The sequence below is a fragment of the Lagenorhynchus albirostris genome, chromosome 20 (assembly GCF_949774975.1).
Source record: "Lagenorhynchus albirostris chromosome 20, mLagAlb1.1, whole genome shotgun sequence".
NCBI lineage: Eukaryota > Metazoa > Chordata > Mammalia > Artiodactyla > Delphinidae > Lagenorhynchus > Lagenorhynchus albirostris.
In genome coordinates this window covers 58177770-58183857 of record NC_083114.1, presented here as the reverse complement: position 1 = coordinate 58183857, position 6088 = coordinate 58177770, and positions in this window count along the sequence as shown.

Genomic DNA, 6088 nt, shown 5'->3' with positions numbered 1-6088 from the left:
CTTTTGACTGGGTGACCACAGTCACCGTCCAGTGTTTTTTTTTTTTTTTCCTCTTGGTTGACATGAAGACTGCACATTAACGAATAGGTCACTCCCTTATTATCCAACAAGAGCCTGGAGATTTTTATACGGTTATTTTCCAGGACAGGATAAGGGACATATCACTCAGAGCTCTTTCATGTAAGCAAAGAAGCAAACCCTTGATGACGTAAGTAGAAAAGGAATTTATTGACCGTGTATTGGGTGGCCCGCAGCACTTCCGGGCAGGCAGGAGAGCCAGGCGCTGGCAATGTGCCGGTTGGGCCAACACCCGAAATCACAGTGTCCAATTGGTTGGGTGAGAACACCGTCCAGGATTCCACCCACGGCATGTGAGTAGGAAAGCCGTTAATGGAAACAATGCAGCCTTGACATTCTGTGTATTTTCCCTGTGCCTTTCGAGGGATACAAGTTTCAAATGGCTTTAATCAGCGCAATAGCCTCATGATTATTTATTCTCTAATCTCTTGCTGGCTGGTCATGCAAAGGAGTCCATGTGGAAAGACAGCTCTGAGCATCCTTTCCCCCTTGATTGCAGGTCAGAAGTGTTGTCTTGGTTCCCGGTGCTGTGAACTGCCCTGACTCTTCACTTCTTATTCTGTGTCTTTGCGGCATCTGTCTTCTTCTCGAAACACTTGCCCCCCTCAGCTTCTGCGACCCCCATTCTCTCCTGGTTTGCTGCCTGCTTTCTAACATCCCTTCTTCCCTTTATCTTTTTGTTCTTGGTCCTCCTCATGCCATCTTCCTTCTTCTCTTTGCTTCTCTCTCAACACCTGCTACCGGGAAGGATGTCACTCATGCCCACGGCTTTGAAATGAATAAGCTGATGATTTCAAAGCCCTTAACTGTCTCCTGAGCTTCCAACCAGCACACAACTGACAGCCCCTCGTGGATGGCTCGCGGCCCCTCACCCCGCCCACCCCCGCTGCTCCTCCCGGCTTCTCTGACTCAGTAAAGGGCAGCAGCATTGATTCATTGGCTGCGACAGAAACCTAGGGGTCATCCTCGAGTCTCCCTCCTCCTGAAGCTCCACATCAATCCCTAGGTTCTGTCTCTCCTCTTTCTTTAGCGTTTCTGGAATAGGCCCGGCTCTACTCACTTGCATCAAAATTTTATTAGTTTAAGCCATTCCCACCCCTCACCTGATTCTGGCAACAAACTCCAGCAGGTGTCTTTGCTCCAAGCTCCCTCATACACCCTGGGCCTGCCCTCGCTTCACTAGAGGCAGAGTGATAAAGTGTGTACTTGACCACGTCTCTTCCCTGCACGTGACCATTGTATGATTCCCCAGTGGCTCTAAGTAGAAAACCCAAACTTCTAAGGCAGGGGTTGCCAAACTATGGCCTGTGGGTTGACTTGCCCACGATATGTTTTTGTACAGCTCACAAGCTACAAATAATTTTTACATTTTAAAATTGTCGAAAGAAAGCAAAAGAATGTGACTTGAAAATTGTATGAACTTTATTCAAAATACACAAAGAACACTTAAAACTCAACAATGAGAAAACAAACAACCCGATTCGAAAATGGACAAGAGATCTTAACGGGCACCTCATCAAAGAAGATACACAGATGACAAATAAACATAGAAAGTGAAGCTGAACATCATAGGCTATTAGGGAACTGCTAATTAAAACAGCAACGACATACCACTACATACCCGATAGAATGCCTAAAATCCAAAACGCTGACAACATCAAATGCTGGTGAGGCTGTGGAGCAACGGGAACTCTCATCACTGCTGGCGGGAACGCAAAATAGTGCAGCCACTTTGGAAGACAGTTTGGAGGTTTCTTACAAAAGTAAACATACTCGTACCATATGATACAGCAATCGTACTCCTTGCTTTCGAGGGCAGGGCCATAGCTCATCCTTCCCCTTCTCTGCATCCCAGGCATCTAGGGCCTGCCCTGTGTATGCTCAGGAAATACCTTTTAAGTCTTCTGAACCTGACGTCCAGGCATGGATGAGCGTCAGTATCTGTGGACCCACTGAAATCAGACGATAAATGTCATATGTGTGTATGCTTGGCATATTTTCTGGGGAGAAAGAAAGCCCTTGTTTTCATGAGCTTCTCTGAGGAGACCATGACTAAAATTTTTTAAATCGAAGTATATTTGATTTACGATGTTGTGTTAGTTCCAGATGTACCGCAGAGTGATTCAGTTGTTTTTTTAAAATTATATTCCATTATAGGTTATTTTTTTTTTTAATTTTAATTTTGTCTGCGTTGGGTCTTCGTTGCGGCGCGTGGGCTTCGCATTGCAGTGGCTTCTCTTATTGTGGAGCACAGTGCACGGGCTTCATTAGTTGTGGCGCATGGGCTTAATTGCTCCACAGCATGTGGGATCTGCATGTGGGATCTGCCCGGGCCAGGGCTCGAACCCGTGTCCCCGGCATTGGCAGGCGGATACTTAACCACTGCGCCACCAGGGAAGCCCTCCATTATAGGTTATTTTAAGGTATCAAATAGAATTCCCCGTGTTATACAGTAAATTCTGGTTGCTTATCATCACTATTTTTCTTTAAAGCCCCAGATCTGTGAACTACTGATTTTGGATTAGCATGAGTTAAAACTAGCAAAGGCAAAGGAGATCCATATCTGGGAGAAGAATATTCAGAAGACATTCATACAAGTATCTGGGCCGAGTTGACTCACGCTTGCGATGATTAATTTTTACGAGTCAACTTATAGTGAGTCCCTGGTACCCAGTTTTTGGTCAAATACTAGTCTGGATGTTGTTGAGAAGGTATTTTTTAGACGTGATTCACCTTTAGAACAGTAGTCTGTAGGTAAGGCACATTACCCTCTATAAACGCCTTAAGAGAAAAGATTGAGGTTCCCAGAGGAAGAATTTGGGCCTCCAGACCCTCTTCAGAGTCAAGGCTGCAACATCAGCTCCTCCCTGGACATTTGCCAGTGAGAAAAGCAGAAAGACTTTTGGCATTGGAATGCTTGCTGGAATTAGGTTATCTTTGAAACCACAATCTTGGGTTCCACAGGAAGCATATATACTCAGCACAAATAGGTGGTGATAGTCTGAAAACTCCTCCCTGGAAACCTGAAATACGTGCATCTGGCCTCACCCAATGGAAACTTTAAACATAAGCACTAAGAAATGGCATGCCAAAATATTCCTTCCTTTTATACATTGGCTTTCTTGTTTAAAACATTTTTTTTATTGGAGTGTAGTTGTTTTACAACGTTGTGTTAGTCTCTACTGTACAGCGAGGTGGAGTTCCCGTGCTACATGGCCATTTCTCATTAGTTATCTACTTTATACATATTAGTGTATACATGTCAATCCCAATCTCCCAGTTCATCCCACCACCACCCCCTTCCGCCCTTGGTGTCCATATATTTGTTCTCTACATTTGTGTCTCTATTTATGTACACTGGCTTTCTTAGTTCAACTTCTGCTTACTAAATGCATAACTGATGTTTATTTTGCTTTTAAAATTGTTTGCTGCTGTTTGTTTCACAAACATTGTAACAGCAATTAAGGAATTTTGTTTTTTTTTTTTTTTTTTTTTTGCGGTACGCGGGCCTCTCACTGTTGTGGCCTCTCCCGTTGCGGAGCACAGGCTCCGGACGCGCAGGCTCAGCGTCCATGACTCACGGACCCAGCCGCTCCGCGGCATGTGGGATCCTCCCGGACAGGGGCACGAACCCGTGTCCCCTGCATCGGCAGGCGGACTCTCAACCACTGCGCCACCAGGGAAGCCCAAGGAATTTTGTTTTGAAGAGAAAAATTTACTTACAACGCCACTACCGTAGAAACTCATTTTGTGGAGTTTTCCAAGGACACAGATTAAAAAAAAAAAAAGAAGAAGAAAAAAAGGGCTGACAGACCTTGGAATTCAGGGCAGAAGGCCTCTGGAGAAGGGGAAACCACACAAGCTAGGGTGGAACCACCGTCATTTCTGAAATGAATTTGAAGAGTTGAAATTCTCGCAGCGGCACGGCCGGCTGCACTGAAAGAGCCTTCGCAGCGTTTGGAAACCACCGAGGCTGTTTGGCTTTTCGCAGCAGCTGTCTCAGTGAACTCTCCCCAGGCTCAACTATCTGCTGCCCATTTCCCTTTTTGTCTTTCAAAGCCCCAGCCCAGGAGGATTTGGCAGCTAGAACAAGGTTGAGTGCGACGGACACAGGAAACGACGGCCCGTGGCTGGACTGGCGCCTGAATGCAGCTGAATGGGGACACACAGCCAGGCCTCAGCACGGAGTCAGCTGCCACCCAAAACACCAGGTTCAATGTCACCAGCTTGCTGCTTTCCCTGTTCTAAGCGTCTTGACTCTCTTAGGAAGGTAACACTGAGGATGGGACACAGTGCAACTCAAGTCTTAACCTAGTAGAGTGGGTAGCTCCTGAGGAAGGGGAGAGCAACTGGGAAGCAAACTAATATTTATCTGTTGTATCCCGCCCTGTGCTGGGCACTTTCTTTACATACATGCTGCAAAGGAGAGTGATTAGCTCACTGCCTAGGTATGAAACATAGCAGTCACTTAACTGCTCCAGGCCTCATTTTCCTTCCATGACAATAACATAATAATAATACTGATGCTAGAGTTTATTATGAAGATTCAATTAATTATGATGAGTGAAGCACTTAGAACACTGCCAGGAACACAGTAAGTGCTACAGACTTGTGTGCCGTTATTATCTTTATTGCTTTTAGCACAGCCCTGCTCATCCTTTATGATTGAGGAAGCTGAGGCTCACGGGGATTAAGTCAATTACCGGAGATGGCAGAGCCTGAAACCAAACTCAGATTTATCCGACCGCAGTGTTTTCTTCTCAGAATGCGACCGGGCCTGCTCAGTGCTATCGAATTCCCCCTCCTGCTTCCCAGCTTAGGGTTCAGTTTAATTAGCCTTTCTTTGTACTGACAAGGGTGAAATCATATATACGACTGAGGCTGTGCCTTTCATCTCCCATTCCACCCATCCCTGGCGAAAGTCCCATGGGGGCATAGGTGGGAGAAGAAACTTCCCCCCTACATTCCCCTCTTATAGGCTTAATCTGGCCTTTCTGATGTGCCTACGCTTCCTCTGACTTTCAGAAAGTCCGTGGCTGGGGGTGGCGGGGTGGGGGGGGTGGGGGGGTGGGGGGGGGTGGGGGGTGGGGGGTGGGATAAACACAACTAAATAAAAGAAATACTCTGATAAGCAGGGGCCTTATCATACTGGTGGATTTCGGGGAGCAGCTGGCCTGTTAGGACAGTGATGTCCAACAGAAATACTATAAACACGAGTCATAGAGGAAATTAAAAATTTTCTAATAGCTATATTAAAAAGGTAAAAAACAAAAGCGAAATTAATCTTAATAATACTTAACCGAATATATCCAAAATATTACGGTTTCGGCCTGGAATCAGTATAAAAATTATTAGAGGTATTTATATATTTTTTGCATTATGTGTTAAATCCATTGTGTATTTTACACATACAGCCCTAGAGCTATATACCCCAAGGGTACAACAGGTACCAGCCAGACACAAAGATACGTGTGTTCCAAGGACCTTCTTTATTCTTTTAGCGACTTCATAGGTCCGAAAGCGTCCCCTGCCTCTCATCCCCTTTCCTCTTCCAAGGGCGGATACTTGCATGGGAAAAAAAAATGGCTGAAGCAGTATAGAAGTCGCTCCCCCGCCCTCCCCTCCATCATCCCCGATGAGGGCAGTTTTTACAGGCGGCTGAGATTTCTCGTGTGGTCACAGACGGTTTGTGCCTACCGGCACGTTTTGTACTTCTCATTATGAGGAGTCGGGGCGAGGATGGGGGCATTCCAGGAGCTAGAAGGACTCAGGCCTCTCTTGGACCCTGACAAAGTCCTTTCCAGCATTTTGTGCCCATAGGGACTGTGTGGCCTCCACTGGCGACAGCACCCATGGAGGGGAGAGCGGCCTGGTTGGCCAAACAGACACTTGGCAGGGCTCGGATTTCCTGGACCGGATGGCGGCCCGGAGCCCGGAGGCCGCGGCGCGGGCCGAGCACAGGATACGCGGCGGGCGTGCGCATCCCGGGATCCGCCCGCGCTCGGCCCCT